The sequence below is a fragment of the Xenopus laevis genome, chromosome 2L (assembly GCF_017654675.1).
Source record: "Xenopus laevis strain J_2021 chromosome 2L, Xenopus_laevis_v10.1, whole genome shotgun sequence".
In the NCBI taxonomy this organism is placed as follows: domain Eukaryota; kingdom Metazoa; phylum Chordata; class Amphibia; order Anura; family Pipidae; genus Xenopus; species Xenopus laevis.
This window is the reverse complement of record NC_054373.1, coordinates 101,281,593-101,306,567: the sequence shown is the minus strand read 5'-3', so window position 1 is coordinate 101,306,567 and position 24,975 is coordinate 101,281,593. Positions and strand designations below refer to the sequence as shown.

The 24,975-nt window shown below is 44.6% G+C and overlaps 17 non-coding genes across 17 annotated transcripts; all 17 read left to right on the top strand.

Moving 5' to 3' along the window:
- The first annotated feature begins 11,980 nt into the window (after window positions 1-11,980).
- On the top strand, window positions 11,981-12,120 carry LOC121400219. The gene has a single exon (XR_005965629.1). It is a non-coding gene; the product is annotated as a U4 spliceosomal RNA (small nuclear RNA).
- A 938-nt stretch (window positions 12,121-13,058) lies between these two features.
- LOC121400216 lies at window positions 13,059-13,199 on the top strand. Its single transcript, XR_005965626.1, has one exon. It is a non-coding gene; the product is annotated as a U4 spliceosomal RNA (small nuclear RNA).
- A 628-nt stretch (window positions 13,200-13,827) lies between these two features.
- LOC121400196 lies at window positions 13,828-13,968 on the top strand. The gene has a single exon (XR_005965608.1). It is a non-coding gene; the product is annotated as a U4 spliceosomal RNA (small nuclear RNA).
- A 626-nt stretch (window positions 13,969-14,594) lies between these two features.
- LOC121400195 lies at window positions 14,595-14,735 on the top strand. The gene has a single exon (XR_005965607.1). It is a non-coding gene; the product is annotated as a U4 spliceosomal RNA (small nuclear RNA).
- Window positions 14,736-15,342: 607 nt separating this feature from the next.
- On the top strand, window positions 15,343-15,483 carry LOC121400198. Its single transcript, XR_005965610.1, has one exon. It is a non-coding gene; the product is annotated as a U4 spliceosomal RNA (small nuclear RNA).
- Window positions 15,484-16,109: 626 nt separating this feature from the next.
- Window positions 16,110-16,250, top strand: LOC121400163. The gene has a single exon (XR_005965579.1). It is a non-coding gene; the product is annotated as a U4 spliceosomal RNA (small nuclear RNA).
- A 623-nt stretch (window positions 16,251-16,873) lies between these two features.
- LOC121400201 lies at window positions 16,874-17,014 on the top strand. Its single transcript, XR_005965613.1, has one exon. It is a non-coding gene; the product is annotated as a U4 spliceosomal RNA (small nuclear RNA).
- Window positions 17,015-17,643: 629 nt separating this feature from the next.
- Window positions 17,644-17,784, top strand: LOC121400194. The gene has a single exon (XR_005965606.1). It is a non-coding gene; the product is annotated as a U4 spliceosomal RNA (small nuclear RNA).
- Window positions 17,785-18,415: 631 nt separating this feature from the next.
- Window positions 18,416-18,556, top strand: LOC121400193. Its single transcript, XR_005965605.1, has one exon. It is a non-coding gene; the product is annotated as a U4 spliceosomal RNA (small nuclear RNA).
- Window positions 18,557-19,185: 629 nt separating this feature from the next.
- On the top strand, window positions 19,186-19,326 carry LOC121400202. Its single transcript, XR_005965614.1, has one exon. It is a non-coding gene; the product is annotated as a U4 spliceosomal RNA (small nuclear RNA).
- Window positions 19,327-19,954: 628 nt separating this feature from the next.
- LOC121400162 lies at window positions 19,955-20,095 on the top strand. The gene has a single exon (XR_005965578.1). It is a non-coding gene; the product is annotated as a U4 spliceosomal RNA (small nuclear RNA).
- A 622-nt stretch (window positions 20,096-20,717) lies between these two features.
- LOC121400200 lies at window positions 20,718-20,858 on the top strand. The gene has a single exon (XR_005965612.1). It is a non-coding gene; the product is annotated as a U4 spliceosomal RNA (small nuclear RNA).
- A 630-nt stretch (window positions 20,859-21,488) lies between these two features.
- Window positions 21,489-21,629, top strand: LOC121400191. The gene has a single exon (XR_005965604.1). It is a non-coding gene; the product is annotated as a U4 spliceosomal RNA (small nuclear RNA).
- A 632-nt stretch (window positions 21,630-22,261) lies between these two features.
- Window positions 22,262-22,402, top strand: LOC121400190. Its single transcript, XR_005965603.1, has one exon. It is a non-coding gene; the product is annotated as a U4 spliceosomal RNA (small nuclear RNA).
- A 630-nt stretch (window positions 22,403-23,032) lies between these two features.
- LOC121400210 lies at window positions 23,033-23,174 on the top strand. The gene has a single exon (XR_005965621.1). It is a non-coding gene; the product is annotated as a U4 spliceosomal RNA (small nuclear RNA).
- Window positions 23,175-23,804: 630 nt separating this feature from the next.
- LOC121400211 lies at window positions 23,805-23,943 on the top strand. The gene has a single exon (XR_005965622.1). It is a non-coding gene; the product is annotated as a U4 spliceosomal RNA (small nuclear RNA).
- Window positions 23,944-24,566: 623 nt separating this feature from the next.
- LOC121400217 lies at window positions 24,567-24,709 on the top strand. The gene has a single exon (XR_005965627.1). It is a non-coding gene; the product is annotated as a U4 spliceosomal RNA (small nuclear RNA).
- Window positions 24,710-24,975: the final 266 nt, after the last annotated feature.

Genomic DNA, 24,975 nt, shown 5'->3' with positions numbered 1-24,975 from the left:
AAATGCATGCAAAACATAAATATGATCATTTTAGGTGATATGGCTATTCTTCTTGTAGTAATCCGCTTGTGTGGGCATTTTGGTTAAAGGAGAACTGAACCCTAAAAAAGAATATGGCTAAAAATGCCATGTCTTATATATTGAACTTATTGCACCAGTCTAAAGTTTCAGCATCTCAATAGCAGCAATGATCCAGGACTTCAAACTTGTCACAGGGGGTCACCATCTTGGAAAGTGTCTGTGACACTCACATGCTCAGTGAGCTTTGAGCAGCTGTTGAGAAGCTAAGCTTAGGGGTTTTCACAAATTATCAAGCAGAAAATGAGATATGTAATATAAGATGATGCTAAAAGACTGATTATTAAATTCTGATGCTAGTTGCCCTGGTTGCTGGGCTCCCAAGTAGTAATTATCTGTATTAATTACTAATCAGCCTTATATTGTGACATTTATATTCTGGGGCACATTTACTTAGGGTTGAATATCGAGGGTTAATTAACACTTGATATTCGACCGTCGAAGTAAAATCCTTCGACATCGAAGTCGAAGGATTTACCGCATTTCCTGTGATCGTACGATCAACGGAAAAATCGTTCGATCCATTGATCGAAGGATTTTCCTTCAATCAGAAAATTGTTAGGAAGCCTATGGGGACCGTGGGAAGAGTAGCAGTGACACAATTAAAGCAATTAAATACTGTAAACTCTATGCACACAGACAACTGTTTCTGATTACAATTATATACTAGAATGAACTTGCCTGTTTTATATTCTCTGCAACTAATTGAATGTAATTATTGTATTTAATATTAATATTTATTATTGGTTTCTTTTATACTCATATCTGCATGCATTAAATACCATAAACTTTGATCTGTGCTACTGTATTGAAAAATATATAGAACTGTATAATTAGTACAACATAAGATTAATTCTGTAGCGTACATAATAACATCCTTGTCCTACTTGCATAAACCTTAGAGTAGGGTGGATAGTGCAACCTTCAGCCCTCCACCATCCAGCACCTTCCCACGAGCTCAACTGACTCGTGGATGGGAAGAGCTATAATAACCAATATGTTTCTGCTGGAATAGGTGTCAGAAAATCAACACGTTGATATATGACTTTTTAAAGCAATGTCAGAAATATAGCAGTTTTTCAAAGCAGTTGAATGCTAGGTGTCTGAATTGCAGGTGCATTAGACACAAAAATCACAACATTATTTAATGTTTCAGATAGAATAGAACGAAGAAGCTTAACACAAAAAGTAATAAAAAAAGGGGAAGATATTACCACAGGGTCAGAAGGACATCTTGAAGTAGAAGTTTTCCAATTTTATATCATTTGACCAGAAACCAATTTAGTTCTGTAAATAGAATATTGATAAGTAAAAACATTGTTGTAAAAGTCAAGCTGTTATGATTCAAGGCAAATCCAGGGTATTTAGTAAGCACTCAACCCTAATATTATCTTTACCTTCCACTATGCAGAGTCACCCATGTATTTCTTTTGGGACCCTCTAAGGTTGATATGTGCTAGAAAACATGTAACCGCCTCAAAAGTTATCGAAGTTATAGAACTTTTGTGATCCAGTCAGAAATTAAACTGTACATTATAAGCTTTTACTGAGCAGAAATTTATAGATTTCCATTTACAAACCACTTTAAAATTTTATGCATTTACAAGGTCAACGCATAAAAGCCAACGCACTGGTTAAGAAGCAAAAAACCTGGCCTTCTGAGCACTTGAACAGAGTAATATGATCTGACAAGCAGCTATATGCTCCTTTTTCCTGCGTCTTCTAGAAAACTCTATGTTAGGATAAAGCCTTTAACCCACATTGCCTGTTAAAAATTGCAGTGAATGGATTATTGTATCTACAGCTGTTCCATGTAAGCCACTTAGAACAGTTTGCATGGTAAAAACATGGCAAATATACATAAGTCACAGTTACCAATCACAAACATTAAGCCAATTATTCAAATTCATAGATTATTTGGACTACTTCTTTATATATAATATGTACTCAAGGTCAGACTAGGGGGACCGGGGCCCACTAGTGCTGCTGTGCCAGGGCTCTGCTCCAAGCCCCTGTCCATGGCACTTGGGTGTGTCTTTTCCTGCCACGCATGTGGGTCTTCTTCTATTTGCCGTGTGTGGCGTCTTTATTTGCCACGCGTGCGCAAACAGGATTTAGGGATTGGGGCCCACTGGGTTTTTCCCCTGTGCCCCACCAGCCCAGTCCGACCCTGCATTTATCACATTTTCATAAATTCATAAAGATTAATCATTTTATTTAAATATTATTTTAGATTGCCCTTTTACATCTCTTGCCTTGAACCACAAGTTTGCGATGGTCTTTGTGCTGCCTCAGAGATCACCTGACCAGAAATAATCCAACTCTAACTGTACCAGGAAGAGTGTGGAAGCAAAAGACAGAACTCTGTCTTTTAATTGGCTCATGTGACCTAACATATATGGTTTATTTGCTTTTTTTGTGTGCACCGTGAATCCTATGATCCCAAGGGGCGGCCCTTCTTTTTTAAAATGGCAATTTTCTATTTAGGATTACCCAATGGCACATACTACTTAAAAAGTATATTATTATGAAAAAGGTTTATATTCATGAAGCAGCATTTTACACATGAGCTGTTTTATGCAATATCTTTTTAAAGAGACCTACATTGTTCCGGGGTTATAATTTTCATTTAATGCTGCACTGCACTGCTCAACCAAACTTTTAATTTTTTAAACATAAAATTAAGGTTGAAGCATGCTGGGAGCTGTGGTCCAGCAAAATCAGAGTTGTAAAATAAATATTGTATTAAAGCAATATGGCAGAATAAAACTTTCCCCAAAATCTCCACGCCAGCTGATCAGAGTAAATCTGGCTCCCTGTGCCTTGTTCCTGTAATTGGCAGAAATTGTCAGAAATTGTCAGAAATAGGGATGCAGCAAATCCACTATTTTGGATTCAGCCGAACCCCTGAATCCTTTGTAAAAGATTTTTCTGAATACCAAACTTAATCCAAATCCTAATTTGCATAAGTAAATCAGATACAGGAAGGAAAAAGAGAACCGTGTGTACTTTCTTGTTTTGTGATGATTTGGATTAGATTCAGCCAGGCACGAGGATTCAGCGCGTCAAAATTATTGGACTAAATAGTCGCATGTTTAATTGTTGTGCGTTTAATTGTCGCGCGTCAAAATAATTTTGACGCCCATTGACTTCAATGCATTTCGCAAATTTTTCGCCGTTTTGTGAATATTTTGGTGAAACTAAATGGGATAGATTCCTCCATCACTACTGGTTACTCAATGTGACACTGGTTCATCATCCCATTGCAATAAAATCACCATCAATGGGTTGCACACACACCAGCAAAGTAAAAACTTTTATTGAGAATTGTTTGATAAAATGCATATGGATGAAATGTATAATGTGCATCATGTTGTTAAAGTTAAATACTCTGCTAGTTTGTGCAATCCATTGTCCAAATTATGGCCAGGTCATTACAAAGATATATGGGGGACAAGGGGCACAGTCCACTTTTCTATGCTTTCAAAATGATGAACACTGCCATGTAGGGATTTGTCAACCACTAACTAAAGGTTTCACAGCCATCAGAGCTTTACTATCTCCTTACATTGTAGTTAGCATACTAAATTCCTATCTTCATCTTTCTAAACAGAAACAGATATTTCTTTCTTGATGAAAGCTTTGATATTCAAGTTAAACAACCAAAACTTGCATAAATGTCTTCTGAGCAGCATAGAGTGGAATTAACTAGTTAAATAGAGAGATGTTGATATAGATTCTTATAATTCTTGGTTTTCCATCATTTTGTATGGTCTTACCATTTCCTATTTTTTTGATTGAAGACATTTTAACTAAAACATGGCTAAAGGTTAGGGTTTTTCTTTACTGGGTTAAAAAAAATAATGAAAACGTATTTTCTTAGAAAACAAACTTATTCTACACCACTGTACCATGACATTGTAATAAATGCAAGCATCATAACATACAGATCGATTCAAATGGCTCATTTGAAAGTTTACAGTCTCGTGAAAAGCCAAAAGGAATTTCAGACCAAAAAACGATTTCACTTTCGGTTGCTTGTTCACTTCACAAAGAATCTGTTTTTCATGTTTATGCTTATCCTGAATAATTAGTCTGGCACATTTCCAAGTATAAATTAGCTAAAGATTTATAATTAATAATACCGCTTTATACTTTTATCTGCAGTTTGAGGTGTAAGGATTTGTATGTGCAGGTTGTTGAACAAATTGTTCAACAAATTGTTGAATCTCTTTCATTTGTACTGATAACTCAATACCTGCATGCAGATTTGAGTGCTAGTTTCTTCATTTAAACATGCATTAGTGTACCATGTAATGCATTGTCATATTAATTTATGTGCTCCGTATTCATAGATATTATCTTTCAGTTTTCAAGTTCAAATATTAAAACTTAAAAATGCCATGAATAGATATATAATAGCTTTGCTTGGTTTATATTCTCCATGAATTACTGAACTCCTACAATTACAATTATTTTGATTCAATTTATTTATAGCAATTGTTCATTTAAAAGTAATGCCTACTCATAGTTACACAGTTACAATGTTAATTTGGGTTGAATTTGGAAAAAAAGAGAGTAAATGATCCGTTATAGTCACCTAAAAAAGACCTATCAAGTTATGGGTAAGACACACTTTTCTAAGATGTGAATATCCAATATGCAATGCTTTGCAAACGTTGTGCCATACATTTGTATTCTTTTCCGTTCCCCCTTTGCAAGTGCTACTCACTGTACAGGATAAAACCAAACTTTTCAAAGTTCTTGCTGGACTATAAAGTAAATACAAAAATAATGTAACATGTAATGAAGGTTGAGGCATGCTGGGAGCTGTAGTCCAGCAACACAGCAGGGTTGTATTCTTAAAGCAATATTGCACAATCCAACTTTTCCAAAACTTTCCCCCAAATCTCCACATCCAGCGACTGCTTTAAATTAAAAAAAAAAAAAATGATCCAATGAGAATCCCAACTGATCTGTATCAATCTGGCTCACTGTTATTTGTGCCTTCAATTGGAGTTGGAATCTTTAAGCACAGTTTCCCAGCACTGATCAAGTGTGTCCTCTATCCCCATGTTTGATTCCAGTGTAATATAATGAAGGGGGAAAATGACATAATGACATAATTATCTCTATATATAGGATTACAGCAAGATCTCTGACATGGTGCTTGGATTCAGCATTCATATTTGTCAGTTCTTTTAGGGAAAAGTATTATTGAACAATGTTACTTTAAGAATACAACCCTGCAGTTGCGACTAAAGTTCCCAGCATGCTTCAACCTTCATTATATGTTACATTATTCTGGGATATATTGTCGAACAACAACTGATAAAAGTTTTGTTGAGCAGTACAATGGGGTTTAGTTTTGTTTGACCCCCTCCATTATATTCATGGTTGCTGTATTAAAGCATACATACAGTCTTAACAGATAGGTGGAAACTTCTTCTCCTCCCCTCCTGTAGAGACAAATGCTAAACATTTTGCTGTAATACCAGTCATATTAAAAATGACCTCCATATTTTTTCTGTGGGAGACTTTTTGTATCACATTTTTGCAATATTGCAAAATAAAATTATTTATAACGGCAGAGCTCATGCAATGTAGGACCTGATCGTACCCAGCGACCATACACAGCTTACCATACTTGTAATTAAAATTACTTTTCATTTAATATATGTAATCAATTACCCTGAATATATGCTTGAGTAGGCACTTATCCTACAATTTGTTCACATGTAGAGATGAAGCTAGGGAAATTAGCATCCAGCATACATAAGCACTTGTATAAATATCTGTCTTTTTCCCCTGCACCATTTCACACAATATTTCACTTGCAAACAAGATCCTATTCTGTAATTCTGATTTCTGTGTATACTGTAGATAATGGGTAAATATAAAGAAGCAAAACACAATATGCTGGAACAAATGTCAAAAATAATAAAGAGTAATAACAATAATGAGTTGTACATGTCTAGATTGAGTAGGTAAAAGATAAACAAGAGAAAATATCATTAGGAAAGTGAGGCAGAAATGAAGCTTGATATTTCTGTCAAATGAATAACATTGCATGAATAGGCTACTGTGTGTGATTTAGAGCTTTGTTGGTATTTATTGGATGTCGCGTTCACCCGGAATTTGGTACACCAAGGGGCAGATTTACAAAATTCGAGTGAAGAATTCGAATGTAAAAAACTTCGAATTTCGAAGTATTTTTTGGGTACTTCGACCATCGAATTGGTTAAATTCGTTCGAATTCGAACGATTCGAACGATTCGAAGTAAAAATCGTTCGACTATTCGACCATTCAATAATCGAAGTACTGTCTCTTTAAAAAATACTTCGACCACCTACTTCGGTAGATAAAACCTACCGAAGTCAATGTTAGCCTATGGGGAAGGTCCCCATAGGCTTGCCTGTGATTTTTTGATCGAAGGATTTTCCTTCGATCGTTGGATTCAAATCCTTCGAATCGTTCGATTCGAAGGATTTAATCGTTCGATCGAACGAAAAATCCTTCGAACGATCGATCACAGGATTTGCGCAAAATCGTTCGACTTCGATATTCGAAGTCGAACGATTTTAGTTCCCAGTCGAATATCGAGGGTTAATTAACCCTCGATATTCGACTATTGATGAATCGGCCCCCAACTGTCAAATATAACATTCCCCCACTATATGCTAGTTTGAATGCATACTTGAAGTTTTGCTGAGAAAATGACGCCCCCATAGACTCCAATGGGTGAAAGAAATAGTTAAAAAATCAAAACAAAACTGTCACACATTATAAAAATTTTGTCGTCCATAGACTTCAACAAATTTTAGCCAGTTCGCAAATTTTTGGCGAAACAGGCCACATTCAAAGTACACATGCCAGATCTTTATAACCCCATATACACATACCGTGCATATTATTAGTTTGATGCCCAAGTGCAGGTTTTCCCAAATTACTTTGCACAGATCTCCCTGTTTTTATAGAGTAATCCTAATTCATTTAAAGGAATGAGACGGTAAAATCTGGCCCTCTTGCTAGATAACATGAGCAGAATATTTACATTTAGAAAAGTACCACAACATTTTAAAGCATAAGCCCCAACATTTATTTCAAGTGAGCTTATAAGTGTGTTTAAAACATGTATAATTTGAGTCTTATTTGCATATTCAAATTAGCTACAATTTACATTATTACATTTCCATTAGCACAATTATTATTGGCACTGCTTCTTGCTAAACTAGGAATGCTTGCATCACTAAGGAATGCTAAGCTACTCATCTATTTATTTTAATTTATGGCTCATTGTATTTCTCATTGCAATATTATTTCATTGATATCAATGACTTAATTATCACAAGGGATTAAGGATCAAACATTAATTCCTTATTAAGAAACTCCAAGCCAAGGATTGTGCATTTAAATACCACTCTTATTGCAATGACAAATAGAATTTCTGATATATTTTTGGGATGGCTTTTCATGGTAAAGCATGCTCTTGTCCTTTGTGTGTCCTCCTTGGCTGTATTACCCTCAATATCATGCGTCATTATTTAGCTCATAATCCCTATGATTAAAATGAATAAAATTCTAGACATATTTCTCCATAAATACATTTCCTTAGTGACATTACTTGAAACTTATTAAAGTTACCTAATGCTGTATTTTGAGCAACTCAACATTAATTAGAATGTCTTAAATATTTTCTGCATTTGTGTGCGTATATGAAGAGTTGTTACTGGTAATTTGTAAATAGTGTTTAACACATTGTTTAGCCTTGGAAAGCAACAAAAGTGGTTACTATTCCTTAAAGGAAAAATGTCCTCTTTAAAATGTACTTATTGCAGAATTGCAATGAAACCAGTTTTCATAATATTTGTCTATTAGATACCCCCACTTTTCTTATTAGGCAGAGTTTGTTCTTTCAGTTCATGAATATATCCATTTGCATGGTCAAACATTATATTAATAAAATGGGAGAAAAAAAGCCATAAGTGACTATTTACACTGTACATCCCCATTTACATATTATGGTTCTTAGACTAGGTTCCCAATTAGGATGTAAATGTTCTCATGTTTCATTAAAGGGGTAGTAAACCCAGCTGAACTGAATGAATCAACCAAACTTTACTCAGCTGTTGCTGGACTACAAATCCCAGAATCATGTATATGAAGCTTGAGGCATACTGGGTGTTCATCAGGGTTGTATTCCTAAAGCAATATTGCAGAATAAAATTAGTCAAAAACTTCCCATCAAATCCCCACAGCCAGTGGCTGCATTAAATTGCAAAAAATCCTCCAATGAAAATCCCAGTTCATCTGTATAAACATGGCTCTCTGGTATTTGCTCTTCTGTTTGGGGTTGGGAGCTTTAGCACAGTTTCCCAGCACTGAACATGTTTGTCCTCTATTCCCATGTTTGAGTCCAATTTAATATTGTCAATATACATTACATTATTATCTGTTCAGGTAAGGTAAAAGCAACATGCCTGACATAGTACTAGGAACCATAATTCCTACATGTCAATTCCTTTGCATTTATAATGGAGTTTTTGATCAGTACAATTCTCATGGTGAAATTTCTTGCATCTATAATTGTTTTTCGACAACTTCTAAAGAAAGGGAGCACTGTTGGGTTTACAACCTGTTTAAAAACTGATGAATGTATTAATATTCATAGAGTCTAGAGCATAAGCCCTCTTTAATCCATATGATAAGTTCTAAATATCAGGGATCAGAGATATAATAATATTGATATCTTATTACAAGATTGTAACTAAAAACCATACAAACTCAAAATGAGAGCAAGTGTCATTAAAGTTAAGTAGTTTGGTAGTCAACCTTAGAAATCACAATCATCCAGGATCCACATTTCCTGACGAGATAGTGTATGTTACCATGAGTGTATGAGACTAGGAGTCAGGGCCAGAACTAGGGGTAGGCAGAAGAGGCAGCTGCCTAGGGTGCAATAATAGGGGGGCACTGGGCAGCTACCTCTACAATTATCTTTTGCCTAACCCTAGTCTGCACCTCTCAGGGTAGAACTACACGGAAGTTTTCAATGCGATCCGGCGCGCTGCGACAAAACGCTGGTGTCAAATAGGATGTAAAGGAAATAAGGTAAGAGATAGAAATGTAGGATGAAGTCGCAGTGTTGATCCGATGCGACACGACTGTTGGATGCAGACGCAGTGTGCAGCGTCTGCATCAGATAGTTGTGTCGAGTTGGATCAACGATGCAACACCATCCGACAATCCTATTACTTACCTTATTTCAGTCGCATCCGATTTGACGCCTGCGTTTTGTCGCAGCACATCGGATCGGGCTTAAAACGTCCATGTAGTTCTATCCTCAGTCGTACTCCCCTCCCCGCTATCCCTTCCTCCCCTCCGTCATTGTCCCTTTCTCCCTGCTGTTCCTCCCTCACTGCTGTCCCTTCCCTCTGTCGCTGTCCCCTCCTCTCTGTGGTTCATCCCTCCACTCAGTCGTTCACGCATGTGCACGCGTGCAGAATGCAGGGCTTGCTAGACGGTTTGCCTAGGGCGTCTGGCTGGCCTGGCCCGGCCCTGCTAGGAGTGCTGTTTCACCACGCTAATTATCCACACTTCTTCTAAACATTCTCAATATGCATAAAACATATAACAAGCAACATAAAACAGACAAAATAAGAATTCCAGAGGTCTTCTGGCCAAAAAACATGGGATAACCAAAGTATATGAAATAAAGAGACCCCCAAATAACAAAATCACACACAAAATGTAACACATTGTCTGATTTTCATGTGTGATTAAAAAGTACCCATCAGTAACTGATCTGAGAAAATGATACATTCAGTAAAGCATATACAGTGGATAATGCCAAAATCAAACAGGTAAATACCTCTTTTTTTTTTTTATAAATATCACCTCAAAGTTTGCAGCTTATGGTATTTTATCTGCCACATGTCCTTACATATAAGGATAAACATCCTAATTAGAAATGTTAAACATGCTAAACATTTTCATGGCTGACACATTTTCTGCAAAATCAATTCATTGCCTGCCCATTATGGGGCAGATTTATCAAAGGGTCGAATTTCGAAGTAAAAAATACTTCGAAATTCGACCATCGAATTAAAATACTTCGACTTCGAATAGTGAAAAGTCAGAGGATTTTTCACCGAATTTGGCCATCGAACAATCAAAGTAAAATTGTTCGATCGAATGATTAAATCGTTCAAATCGAACATTTCGAACGATTTTAGCGTACAATCTAACGATTTTATTTCTATGTGTAAAGACTTTGAAAAATGATCTAGGAGGTCCCCATAGGCTAACATAGCACTTCGGCAGGTCTAATTTGGCTAAGTATTGAAGTCGAAGAGATAGTACTTTGATTATCGAATGGTCGAATATTCTAACTATTTTTACTTCTAATTGAATTCGAAGTAAAGTTGAAGTCGTAGTATCCTATTGATGGTCGAAGTATCCAAAAAATGACTTTGAATTTTTATACTTAGAAAATTCCTTCGAATTCACTTCGACCCTTGATAAATCTGCCCCTAAGTGTTGTAAAATCCCCGAAAAGTGAATTAACCCCCAAATATACATATTTGGAAAATACATATCTGATGATTATGTATGTTTCTGCCAAACTGTAAAAGCTATGATATGATAATATCATATGAATTAACATAATTACATTTTGTCAAACTTAATTTGAAGTTTAAGCGGGTAAATACGTTTTTCTGCTACAAAATACCAAACTGCAATTCTACACTAAATTTAGCAATTTTTACAATATTTCAAAAAATTGTCTCAGTTATTGTACTTTTTTATAATCTGACTGGGGATGAGCACATTTTTTGCCCAGTACAGTTTTGTATCAAATCTGTGAATGTTGTTTTTTAATACTGTGGATTGCGAGATGCATTCAATACAGTGCACAATTAATGGAAAATTAAAAAAGGGAATCAGGATCAACTGGGAGAAAGAATCTCTAAATAATATGTTATAAATAATAAAATGGCAATATGGAATTATTGTTGCCTATGAAGATTGAAGAACAGTTGTAGCATAGTGGAAAGGAGCTTCTCTAAGTAGAGTGTATGTAACAGAAGTATTGCAGACCAGTAGGAATATTGGAATTACTGGATCAAGAGCACAGGGTAGGAGAGATGGAAATGGATTTGCTATAAATTCTTAATAGTCTGTGTATTGAAATATCAAATTTTTCATTTTTAAATTAATTCACAAAGATCAAAATAATCATTACAATTTACTCATGAAGGAACTTAAATTTATATTGATTGCTATGAGTTACTTTACTGGTACAAGCTTGCACCTATGTTATGGATTTATATGGGAATAAACACCACAGATACTTTTGCTAGTATAGTAAAAACGTGCACACATGCGGGCACTTTTTCTAAAACTTGGTAAAACTGCACCCATTGCAACAAATTATATTTTTGATTCCATCGCAATATGAGAAGCTAACTGAAGAAAGCTAATCACTTTGTCCAAGCGCACATTTACCCAAATTCGTAAATAAGCCAAGTCTGCTGTTAGCATTTGAGTATACTGTTGAAAAATAATGCTTATGTACTAGATTTTTTATGCATAGAAGTACTGTTTACAGTACTTGTGAAAGGACCTATAGGGGCAGATTCACTAAATGCAGAATTTGCACTAGCGTCCGCTTCGCTCAAATTGCAACACTTCACCAGGCATGAGTCCCTTTCGTTCTTGCTTTCAAATGCACCTAAGCAGACTAGAGTTTTCCATCTGGAAAAGGTGCTTTTGTTAATGCAACGTGAAGGAATCTCTTTGAGGGAGCTCATTAGCATGTGGATTCCCACAATCCACTGCGCCGGCTAAACTAGCATAGCCACACTTGAGAGAAGTCCATCGACGACAAGTGGTCCAACTAGCTTTGCAAACCAGCAGTATCGTAGACAATGAGGTACAACAGAGATGTGATTATTGCTAATTGAAAATCTTTACCAATACCTGCTGTGATGACTTGAAATATAGTCAGCATTGGCAATTTTTGACAGTCTCCCAGAAAACTGATGTGCTCGGTTAAAGGGCAGATCTTGGCTCTCTCTGTGCTGCGCTTGACAGTCAGGCCTTGCAATTCCACCCCATGCTGAGAAGGCGGCAAGCGGCTGCATTCTCGCCGGCAATCCAAACATTCCCGGAATTCCACCCGATGCCACTCGACTGACAAGGCGGCTGCTGCCGCATTCGCCCAGAAATCCGAACGTTCCAGCGGCCATCTGATGCTCAGCCGTGTCCAGAAAGATGTACATATACTGCTTCCTGTCAGGCTTGGTGATTTTCCATGCCTTTTTCTGTTAGGACAAGCATTGAAGCCTTCGTGTCCCTTGAAATTCCTGGCCACTCTGGGCCATCTTCAAATCCAATCTTATCTAAAGGGCCAGCATGTTTCTGGCAAGCTTGGGTTCCCTTGCCGGCTTGCTTTCAAATGCGTTAAAGCTCAGACTAGTGTTTCCCAGCTGGAAAAGGTGCTTTGGTTAACGCAACGTCAAGGGATGTCTTTGAGGGAGCTCATTAGCATGTGGATTCCCACAATCCACTGCGCCGGCAAAACTAGCATAGCCACACTTGAGAGAAGTCTCAATTTCGAGTAGGTTAGTGAATTGAGGCAACAGCAGTCAGCAGAATACCAGCTATATTTTTATTGTGCATCACACAACATGTTTCGGGCATCAAGGGCCCTTTTTCACACTTGAAACAGGGCCCTTGATGCCCGAAACATGTTGTGTGATGCACAATAAAAATATAGCAGGTATTCTGCTGACTGCTGTTGCCTCAATTCACAAACCTACTCGATATTGAAGCTAAACTTTGGTTGCCAGTGACGGAGCACCTGAGTGAATTGGGTCGTCTAATTAATGCTGGGTGCTTGTGTGTGCATCTCTTTGCGTTACTTGAGAGAAGTCCATCCCACCAGGGGCCCCTTATCCTAGCCAAGGGCCCAAACAGCTTTGTGCAGTGGCAGTATCATAGCCAATGAGGTGCAACCAAGGTGTGATTATTGCTAATTGAAAACTTTTCCCAATACCCCGCTGTGATAACTTGAAATATAGTCAGCATTGGCAGTTTTTGACAGTCTCCCAGGAGACTGATGTGCTCGGTTAAAAGGCAGATCTTGGCTCGCTTACCTCTCTCTGTGCTTCGCTTGACGGTCAGGCCGTGCAATTCCACCCCATGCTGAGAAGACGGCAAGCGGCTGCATTCTCGCCGGCAATCCAAACGTTCCCGGAATTCCGCCCCATGCCGCTCGGCTGACAAGGTGGCGGCGGCTGCTGCTGCGTTCTGCTTGGAAATCCAAACTTCCCAGCGGCCATCTGATGCTCAGCCGTGTCCAGAAATATGTTCATACGCTGCTTGTCTGTCAGGCGTGGTGATTTTCCATGCCTTTTTCTGTTAGGACAAGCATTGAAGCCTTCGTGTCCCTTGAAATTCCTGGCCACTCTGGGCCATCTTCAAATCCAATCTTATCTAAAGGGCCAGCCTGTTCCTGGCAAGGTGGGTTTCCCTTCCCGGCTTGCTTTCAAATGCGCCAAAGCTCAGACTAGTGTTTCCCAGCTGGAAAAGGTGCTTTGGTTAACGCGACGTCAAGGGATGTCTTTGAGGGAGCTCATTAGCATGTGGATTCCCACAATCCACTGCGCCGGCTAAGCTAGCATAGCCACATTTGGGAGAAGTCCATCCCACCAGGGGCCCTTATCCTAGCCAGAGGCCCAACCAGCTTTGCGCAGTGGCAGTATCATAGCCAATGAGGTGCAACCGAGGCGTGATTATTGCTAATTGAAAACTTTTCCCAATACCCCGCCGTGATGACTTGAAATATAGTCAGCATTGGCAATTTTTGACAGTCTCCCAGGAGACTGATGTGCTCGGTTAAAAGGCAGATCTTGGCTCGCTTACCTCCCTCTGTGCTCCGCTTGACGGTCAGGCCGTGCAATTCCACCCCATGCTGAGAAGGCGGCAAGCGGCTGCATTCTCGCCGGCAATCCAAACGTTCCCGGAATTCCGCCCCATGCCGCTCGGCTGACAAGGCGGCGGCTGCTGCTGCGTTCTGCCCGGAAATCCAAACTTCCCAGCGGCCATCTGATGCTCAGCCGTGTCCAGAAAGATGTTCATACGCTGCTTGTCTGTCAGGCGTGGTGATTTTCCATGCCTTTTTCTGTTAGGACAAGCATTGAAGCCTTCGTGTCCCTTGAAATTCCTGGCCACTCTGGGCCATCTTCAAATCCAATCTTATCTAAAGGGCCAGCCTGTTCCTGGCAAGGTGGGTTTCCCTTCCCGGCTTGCTTTCAAATGCGCCAAAGCTCAGACTAGTGTTTCCCAGCTGGAAAAGGTGCTTTGGTTAACGCGACGTCAAGGGATGTCTTTGAGGGAGCTCATTAGCATGTGGATTCCCACAATCCACTGCCCCGGCTAAGCTAGCATAGCCACATTTGGGAGAAGTCCATCCCACCAGGGGCCCCTTATCCTAGCCAGGGATCCAACCAGCTTTGCGCAGTGGCAGTATCATAGCCAATGAGGTGCAACCGAGGCGTGATTATTGCTAATTGAAAACTTTTCCCAATACCCCGCCGTGATGACTTGAAATATAGTCAGCATTGGCAATTTTTGACAGTCTCCCAGGAGACTGATGTGCTCGGTTAAAAGGCAGATCTTGGCTCGCTTACCTCCCTCTGTGCTGCGCTTGACGGTCAGGCCGTGCAATTCCACCCCATGCTGAGAAGGCGGCAATCCAAACGTTCCCGGAATTCCGCCCCATGCCGCTCGGCTGACAAGGCGGAGGCGGCTGCTGCTGCGTTCTGCCCGGAAATCCAAACTTCCCAGCGGCCATCTGATGCTCAGCCGTGTCCAGAAAGATGTTCATACGCTGCTTGTCTGTCAGGCGTGGTGATTTTCCATGCCTTTTTCTGTTAGGACAAGCATTGAAGCCTTCGTGTCCCTTGAAATTCCTGGCCACTCTGGGCCATCTTGAAATCCAATCTTATCTAAAGGGCCAGCCTGTTCCTGGCAAGGTGGGTTTCCCTTCCCGGCTTGCTTTCAAATGCGCCAAAGCTCAGACTAGTGTTTCCCAGCTGGAAAAGGTGCTTTGGTTAACGCGACGTCAAGGGATGTCTTTGAGGGAGCTCATTAGCATGTGGATTCCCACAATCCACTGCGCCGGCTAAGCTAGCATAGCCACATTTGGGAGAAGTCCATCCCACCAGGGGCCCCTTATCCTAGCCAGAGGCCCAACCAGCTTTGCGCAGTGGCAGTATCATAGCCAATGAGGTGCAACCGAGGCGTGATTATTGCTAATTGAAAACTTTTCCCAATACCCCGCCGTGGTGACTTGAAATATAGTCAGCATTGGCAATTTTTGACAGTCTCCCAGGAGACTGATGTGCTCGGTTAAAAGGCAGATCTTGGCTCGCTTACCTCCCTCTGTGCTCCGCTTGACGGTCAGGCCGTGCAATTCCACCCCATGCTGAGAAGGCGGCAAGCGGCTGCATTCTCGACGGCAATCCAAACGTTCCCGGAATTCCGCCCCATGCCGCTCGGCTGACAAGGCGGCGGCTGCTGCTGCGTTCTGCCCGGAAATCCAAACTTCCCAGCGGCCATCTGATGCTCAGCCGTGTCCAGAAAGATGTTCATACGCTGCTTGTCTGTCAGGCGTGGTGATTTTCCATGCCTTTTTCTGTTAGGACAAGCATTGAAGCCTTCGTGTCCCTTGAAATTCCTGGCCACTCTGGGCCATCTTCAAATCCAATCTTATCTAAAGGGCCAGCCTGTTCCTGGCAAGGTGGGTTTCCCTTCCCGGCTTGCTTTCAAATGCGCCAAAGCTCAGACTAGTGTTTCCCAGCTGGAAAAGGTGCTTTGGTTAACGCGACGTCAAGGGATGTCTTTGAGGGAGCTCATTAGCATGTGGATTCCCACAATCCACTGCCCCGGCTAAGCTAGCATAGCCACATTTGGGAGAAGTCCATCCCACCAGGGGCCCCTTATCCTAGCCAGGGGCCCAACCAGCTTTGCGCAGTGGCAGTATCATAGCCAATGAGGTGCAACCGAGGCGTGATTATTGCTAATTGAAAACTTTTCCCAATACCCCGCCGTGATGACTTGAAATATAGTCAGCATTGGCAATTTTTGAAAGTCTCCCAGGAGACTGATGTGCTCGGTTAAAAGGCAGATCTTGGCTCGCTTACCTCCCTCTGTGCTGCGCTTGACGGTCAGGCCGTGCAATTCCACCCCATGCTGAGAAAGCGTCTGCATTCTCGCCGGCAATCCAAACGTTCCCGGAATTCCGCCCCATGCCGCTCGGCTGACAAGGCGGCGGCGGCTGCTGCTGCATTCTGCCTGGAAATCCAAACTTCCCAGTGGCCATCTGATGCTCAGCCGTGTCCAGAAAGATGTTCATACGCTGCTTGTCTGTCAGGCGTGGTGATTTTCCATGCCTTTTTCTGTTAGGACAAGCATTGAAGCCTTCGTGTCCCTTGAAATTCCTGGCCACTCTGGGCCATCTTCAAATCCAATCTTATCTAAAGGGCCAGCCTGTTCCTGGCAAGGTGGGTTTCCCTTCCCGGCTTGCTTTCAAATGCCGCCAAAGCTCAGACTAGTGTTTCCCAGCTGGAAAAGGTGCTTTGGTTAACGCGACGTCAAGGGATGTCTTTGAGGGAGCTCATTAGCATGTGGATTCCCACAATCCACTGCGCCGGCTAAAATAGCATAGACACATTTGGGAGAAGTCCATCCCACCAGGGGCCCCTTATCCTAGCCAGGGGCCCAACCAGCTTTGCGCAGTGGCAGTATCATAGCCAATGAGGTGCAACCGAGGCGTGATTATTGCTAATTGAAAACTTTTCCCAATACCCCGCCGTGATGACTTGAAATATAGTCAGCATTGGTAATTTTTGACAGTCTCCCAGGAGACTGATGTGCTCGGTTAAAAGGCAGATCTTGGCTCGCTTACCTCCCTCTGTGCTGCGCTTGACGGTCAGGCCGTGCAATTCCACCCCATGCTGAGAAGGCGGCAATCGGCTGCATTCTCGCCGGCAATCCAAACGTTCCCGGAATTCCGCCCCATGCCGCTCGGCTGACAAGGCGGAGGCGGCTGCTGCTGCGTTCTGCCCGGAAATCCAAACTTCCCAGAGGCCATCTGATGCTCAGCCGTGTCCAGAAAGATGTTCATACGCTGCTTGTCTGTCAGGCGTGGTGATTTTCCATGCCTTTTTCTGTTAGGACAAGCATTGAAGCCTTCGTGTCCCTTGAAATTCCTGGCCACTCTGGGCCATCTTCAAATCCAATCTTATCTAAAGGGCCAGCCTGTTCCTGGCAAGGTGGGTTTCCCTTCCCGGCTTGCTTTCAAATGCGCCAAAGCTCAGACTAGTGTTTCCCAGCTGGAAAAGGTGCTTTGGTTAACGCGACGTCAAGGGATGTCTTTGAGGGAGCTCATTAGCATGTGGATTCCCACAATCCACTGCGCCGGCTAAGCTAGCATAGCCACATTTGGGAGAAGTCCATCCCACCAGGGGCCCCTTATCCTAGCCAGGGGCCCAACCAGCTTTGCGCAGTGGCAGTATCATAGCCAATGAGGTGCAACCGAGGCGTGATTATTGCTAATTGAAAACTTTTCCCAATACCCCGCCGTGATGACTTGAAATATAGTCAGCATTGGCAATTTTTGACAGTCTCCCAGGAGACTGATGTGCTCGGTTAAAAGGCAGATCTTGGCTCGCTTACCTCCCTCTGTGCTCCGCTTGACGGTCAGGCCGTGCAATTCCACCCCATGCTGAGAAGGCGGCAAGCGGCTGCATTCTCGCCGGCAATCCAAACGTTCCCGGAATTCCGCCCCATGCCGCTCGGCTGACAAGGCGGCGGCGGCTGCTGCTGCGTTCTGCCCGGAAATCCAAACTTCCCAGCGGCCATCTGATGCTCAGCCGTGTCCAGAAAGATGTTCATACGCTGCTTGTCTGTCAGGCGTGGTGATTTTCCATGCCTTTTTCTGTTAGGACAAGCATTGAAGCCTTCGTGTCCCTTGAAATTCCTGGCCACTCTGGGCCATCTTCAAATCCAATCTTATCTAAACGGCCAGCCTGTTCCTGGCAAGGTGGGTGGTTTCCCTTCCCAGCTTGCTTTCAAATGCGCCAAAGCTCAGACTTGTTTTTCCCGCTGGAAAAGGTGCTTTGGTTAACGCAACGTCAAGGGATGTCTTTGAGGGAGCTCATTAGCATGTGGATTCCCACAATCCACTGCGCCGGCTAAACTAGCATAGCCACATTTGGGAGAAGTCCATCCCACCAGGGGCCCCTTATCCTAGCCAGGGGCCCAACCAGCTTTGCGCAGTGGCAGTATCATAGCCAATGAGGTGCAACCGAGGCGTGATTATTGCTAATTGAAAACTTTTCCCAATACCCCGCCGTGATGACTTGAAATATAGTCAGCATTGGCAATTTTTGACAGTCTCCCAGGAGACTGATGTGCTCGGTTAAAAGGCAGATCTTGGCTCGCTTACCTCCCACTGTGCTGCGCTTGACGGTCAGGCTGTGCAATTCCACCCCATGCTGAGAAGGCGGCAAGCGGCTGCATTCTCGCCGGCAATCAAAACGTTCCCGGAATTCCGCCCCATGCCGCTCGGCTGACAAGGCGGAGGCGGCTGCTGCTGCGTTCTGCTTGGAAATCCAAACTTCCCAGCGGCCATCTGATGCTCAGCCGTGTCCAGAAATATGTTCATACGCTGCTTGTCTGTCAGGCGTGGTGATTTTCCATGCCTTTTTCTGTTAGGACAAGCATTGAAGCCTTCGTGTCCCTTGAAATTCCTGGCCACTCTGGGCCATCTTCAAATCCAATCTTATCTAAAGGGCCAGCCTGTTCCTGGCAAGGTGGGTTTCCCTTCCCGGCTTGCTTTCAAATGCGCCAAAGCTCAGACTAGTGTTTCCCAGCTGGAAAAGGTGCTTTGGTTAACGCGACGTCAAGGGATGTCTTTGAGGGAGCTCATTAGCATGTGGATTCCCACAATCCACTGCGCCGGCTAAACTAGCATAGCCACATTTGGGAGAAGTCCATCCCACCAGGGGCCCCTTATCCTAGCCAGGGGCCCAACCAGCTTTGCGCAGTGGCAGTATCATAGCCAATGAGGTGCAACCGAGGCGTGATTATTGCTAATTGAAAACTTTTCCCAATACCATGCCGTGATGACTTGAAATATAGTCAGCATTGGCAATTTTTGACAGTCTCCCAGGAGACTGATGTGCTCGGTTAAAAGGCAGATCTTGGCTCGCTTACCTCCCTCTGTGCTCCGCTTGACGGTCAGGCCGTGCAATTCCACCCCATGCTGAGAAGGCGGCAAGCGGCTGCATTCTCGCCGGCAATCCAAAACGTTCCCGGAATTTCCGCCCATGCCGCTCCGGCTGACAAGGCGGCGGCTTGCTGCTGCGTTCTGCCCGGAAATCCAAACTTCCCAGCGCCATCTGATGCTCAGCCGTGTCCAGAAAGATGTTCATACGCTGCTTGTCTGTCAGGCGTGGTGATTTTCCATGCCTTTTCTGTTAGGACAAGCATTGAAGCCTTCGTGTCCCTTGAAATTCCTGGCCACTCTGGGCCATCTTCAAAATCCAATCTTATCTAAAGGGCCAGCCTGTTCCTGGCAAGGTGGGTTTCCCTTCCCGGCTTGCTTTCAAATGCGCCAAAGCTCAGACTAGTGTTTCCCAGCTGGAAAAGGTGCTTTGGTTAACGCGACGTCAAGGGATGTCTTTGAGGGAGCTCATTAGCATGTGGATTCCCACAATCCACTGCCCCGGCTAAGCTAGCATAGCCACATTTGGGAGAAGTCCATCCCACCAGGGGCCCCTTATCCTAGCCAGGGGCCCAACCAGCTTTGCGCAGTGGCAGTATCATAGCCAATGAGGTGCAACCGAGGCGTGATTATTGCTAATTGAAAACTTTTCCCAATACCCCGCCGTGATGACTTGAAATATAGTCAGCATTGGCAATTTTTGAAAGTCTCCCAGGAGACTGATGTGCTCGGTTAAAAGGCAGATCTTGGCTCGCTTACCTCCCTCTGTGCTGCGCTTGACGGTCAGGCCGTGCAATTCCACCCCATGCTGAGAAAGCGTCTGCATTCTCGCCGGCAATCCAAACGTTCCCGGAATTCCGCCCCATGCCGCTCGGCTGACAAGGCGGCGGCGGCTGCTGCTGCATTCTGCCTGGAAATCCAAACTTCCCAGTGGCCATCTGATGCTCAGCCGTGTCCAGAAAGATGTTCATACGCTGCTTGTCTGTCAGGCGTGGTGATTTTCCATGCCTTTTTCTGTTAGGACAAGCATTGAAGCCTTCGTGTCCCTTGAAATTCCTGGCCACTCTGGGCCATCTTCAAATCCAATCTTATCTAAAGGGCCAGCCTGTTCCTGGCAAGGTGGGTTTCCCTTCCCGGCTTGCTTTCAAATGCGCCAAAGCTCAGACTAGTGTTTCCCAGCTGGAAAAGGTGCTTTGGTTAACGCGACGTCAAGGGATGTCTTTGAGGGAGCTCATTAGCATGTGGATTCCCACAATCCACTGCGCCGGCTAAAATAGCATAGACACATTTGGGAGAAGTCCATCCCACCAGGGGCCCCTTATCCTAGCCAGGGGCCCAACCAGCTTTGCGCAGTGGCAGTATCATAGCCAATGAGGTGCAACCGAGGCGTGATTATTGCTAATTGAAAACTTTTCCCAATACCCCGCCGTGATGACTTGAAATATAGTCAGCATTGGTAATTTTTGACAGTCTCCCAGGAGACTGATGTGCTCGGTTAAAAGGCAGATCTTGGCTCGCTTACCTCCCTCTGTGCTGCGCTTGACGGTCAGGCCGTGCAATTCCACCCCATGCTGAGAAGGCGGCAATCGGCTGCATTCTCGCCGGCAATCCAAACGTTCCCGGAATTCCGCCCCATGCCGCTCGGCTGACAAGGCGGAGGCGGCTGCTGCTGCGTTCTGCCCGGAAATCCAAACTTCCCAGAGGCCATCTGATGCTCAGCCGTGTCCAGAAAGATGTTCATACGCTGCTTGTCTGTCAGGCGTGGTGATTTTCCATGCCTTTTTCTGTTAGGACAAGCATTGAAGCCTTCGTGTCCCTTGAAATTCCTGGCCACTCTGGGCCATCTTCAAATCCAATCTTATCTAAAGGGCCAGCCTGTTCCTGGCAAGGTGGGTTTCCCTTCCCGGCTTGCTTTCAAATGCGCCAAAGCTCAGACTAGTGTTTCCCAGCTGGAAAAGGTGCTTTGGTTAACAGCGACGTCAAGGGATGTCTTTGAGGGAGCTCATTAGCATGTGGATTCCCACAATCCACTGCGCCGGCTAAGCTAGCATAGCCACATTTGGGAGAAGTCCATCCCACCAGGGGCCCCTTATCCTAGCCAGGGGCCCAACCAGCTTTGCGCAGTGGCAGTATCATAGCCAATGAGGTGCAACCGAGGCGTGATTATTGCTAATTGAAAACTTTTCCCAATACCCCGCCGTGATGACTTGAAATATAGTCAGCATTGGCAATTTTTGACAGTCTCCCAGGAGACTGATGTGCTCGGTTAAAAGGCAGATCTTGGCTCGCTTACCTCCCTCTGTGCTCCGCTTGACGGTCAGGCCGTGCAATTCCACCCCATGCTGAGAAGGCGGCAAGCGGCTGCATTCTCGCCGGCAATCCAAACGTTCCCGGAATTCCGCCCCATGCCGCTCGGCTGACAAGGCGGCGGCGGCTGCTGCTGCGTTCTGCCCGGAAATCCAAACTTCCCAGCGGCCATCTGATGCTCAGCCGTGTCCAGAAAGATGTTCATACGCTGCTTGTCTGTCAGGCGTGGTGATTTTCCATGCCTTTTTCTGTTAGGACAAGCATTGAAGCCTTCGTGTCCCTTGAAATTCCTGGCCACTCTGGGCCATCTTCAAATCCAATCTTATCTAAACGGCCAGCCTGTTCCTGGCAAGGTGGGGTGGTTTCCCTTCCCAGCTTGCTTTCAAATGCGCCAAAGCTCAGACTTGTTTTTCCCGCTGGAAAAGGTGCTTTGGTTAACGCAACGTCAAGGGATGTCTTTGAGGGAGCTCATTAGCATGTGGATTCCCACAATCCACTGCGCCGGCTAAACTAGCATAGCCACATTTGGGAGAAGTCCATCCCACCAGGGGCCCCTTATCCTAGCCAGGGGCCCAACCAGCTTTGCGCAGTGGCAGTATCATAGCCAATGAGGTGCAACCGAGGCGTGATTATTGCTAATTGAAAACTTTTCCCAATACCCCGCCGTGATGACTTGAAATATAGTCAGCATTGGCAATTTTTGACAGTCTCCCAGGAGACTGATGTGCTCGGTTAAAAGGCAGATCTTGGCTCGCTTACCTCCCACTGTGCTGCGCTTGACGGTCAGGCTGTGCCAATTCCACCCCATGCTGAGAAGGCGGCAAGCGGCTGCATTCTCGCCGGCAATCAAAACGTTCCCGGAATTCCGCCCCATGCCGCTCGGCTGACAAGGCGGAGGCGGCTGCTGCTGCGTTCTGCTTGGAAATCCAAACTTCCCAGCGGCCATCTGATGCTCAGCCGTGTCCAGAAATATGTTCATACGCTGCTTGTCTGTCAGGCGTGGTGATTTTCCATGCCTTTTTTCTGTTAGGACAAGCATTGAAGCCTTCGTGTCCCTTGAAATTCCTGGCCACTCTGGGCCATCTTCAAATCCAATCTTATCTAAAGGGCCAGCCTGTTCCTGGCAAGGTGGGTTTCCCTTCCCGGCTTGCTTTCAAATGCGCCAAAGCTCAGACTAGTGTTTCCCAGCTGGAAAAGGTGCTTTGGTTAACGCGACGTCAAGGGATGTCTTTGAGGGAGCTCATTAGCATGTGGATTCCCACAATCCACTGCGCCGGCTAAACTAGCATAGCCACATTTGGAGAAGTCCATCCCACCAGGGGCCCCTTATCCTAGCCAGGGGCCCAACCAGCTTTGCGCCAGTGGCAGTATCATAGCCAATGAGGTGCAACCGAGGCGTGATTATTGCTAATTGAAAACTTTTCCCAATACCCTGCCGTGATGACTTGAAATATAGTCAGCATTGGCAATTTTTGACAGTCTCCCAGGAGACTGATGTGCTCGGGTTAAAAGGCAGATCTTGGCTCGCTTACCTCCCCTCTGTGCTCCGCTTGACGGTCAGGCCGTGCAATTCCACCCCCATGCTGAGAAGGCGGCAAGCGGCTGCATTCTCGGCCGGCAATCCAACGTTCCCGGAATTCCGCCCCATGCCGCTCGGCTGACAAGGCGGCGGCTGCTGCCTGCGTTCTGCCCGGAAATCCAAACTTCCCAGCGGCCATCTGATGCTCAGCCGTGTCCAGAAAGATGTTCATACGCTGCTTGTCTGTCAGGCGTGGTGATTTTCCATGCCTTTTTCTGTTAGGACAAGCATTGAAGCCTTCGTGTCCCTTGAAATTCCTGGCCACTCTGGGCCATCTTCAAATCCAATCTTATCTAAAGGGCCAGCCTGTTCCTGGCAAGGTGGGTTTCCCTTCCCGGCTTGCTTTCAAATGCGCCAAAGCTCAGACTAGTGTTTCCCAGCTGGAAAAGGTGCTTTGGTTAACGCGACGTCAAGGGATGTCTTTGAGGGAGCTCATTAGCATGTGGATTCCCACAATCCACTGCCCCGGCTAAGCTAGCATAGCCACATTTGGGAGAAGTCCATCCCACCAGGGGCCCCTTATCCTAGCCAGGGATCCAACCAGCTTTGCGCAGTGGCAGTATCATAGCCAATGAGGTGCAACCGAGGCGTGATTATTGCTAATTGAAAACTTTTCCCAATACCCGCCGTGATGACTTGAAATATAGTCAGCATTGGCAATTTTGACAGTCTCCCAGGAGACTGATGTGCTCGGTTAAAAGGCAGATCTTGGCTCGCTTACCTCCCTCTGTGCTGCGCTTGACGGTCAGGCCGTGCAATTCCACCCCATGCTGAGAAAGCCGGCTGCATTCTCGCCGGCAATCCAAACGTTCCCGGAATTCCGCCCCATGCCGCTCGGCTGACAAGGCGGCGGCGGCTGCTGCTGCATCTGCCTGGAAATCCAAACTTCCCAGTGGCCATCTGATGCCTCAGCCGTGTCCAGAAAGATGTTCATACGCTGCTTGTCTGTCAGGCGTGGTGATTTTCCATGCCTTTTTCTGTTAGGACAAGCATTGAAGCCTTCGTGTCCCTTGAAATTCCTGGGCCACTCTGGGCCATCTTCAAATCCAATCTTATCTAAAGGGCCAGCCTGTTCCTGGCAAGGTGGGTTTCCCTTCCCGGCTTGCTTTCAAATGCGCCAAAGCTCAGACTAGTGTTTCCCAGCTGGAAAAGGTGCTTTGGTTAACGCGACGTCAAGGGATGTCTTTGAGGGAGCTCATTAGCATGTGGATTCCCACAATCCACTGCGCCGGCTAAAATAGCATAGACACATTTGTGAGAAGTCCCATCCCACCAGGGCCCCTTACCTAGCCAGGGGCCCAACCAGCTTTGCGGCAGTGGCAGTATCATAGCAATGAGGTGCAACCGAGGCGTGATTATTGCTAATTGAAAACTTTTCCCAAATAACCCCGCCGTGATGACTTGAAATATAGTCAGCATTGGCAATTTTTGACAGTCTCCCAGGAGACTGATGTGCTCGGTTAAAAGGCAGATCTTGGCTCGCTTACCTCCCTCTGTGCTTGCGCTTGACGGTCAGCCGTGCAATTCCCACCCCATGCTGAGAAGGCGGCAATCGGCTGCATTCTCGCCGCAATCCAAACTTTCCCGGTAATTCGCCCCATGCCGCTCGGCTGACAAGGCGGAGGCGGCTGCTTGCTGCGTTTCTGCCGAAATCCAAACTTCCCAGAGGCCATCTGATGCTCAGCCGTGTCCAGAAAATGTATCTCTCTCTTT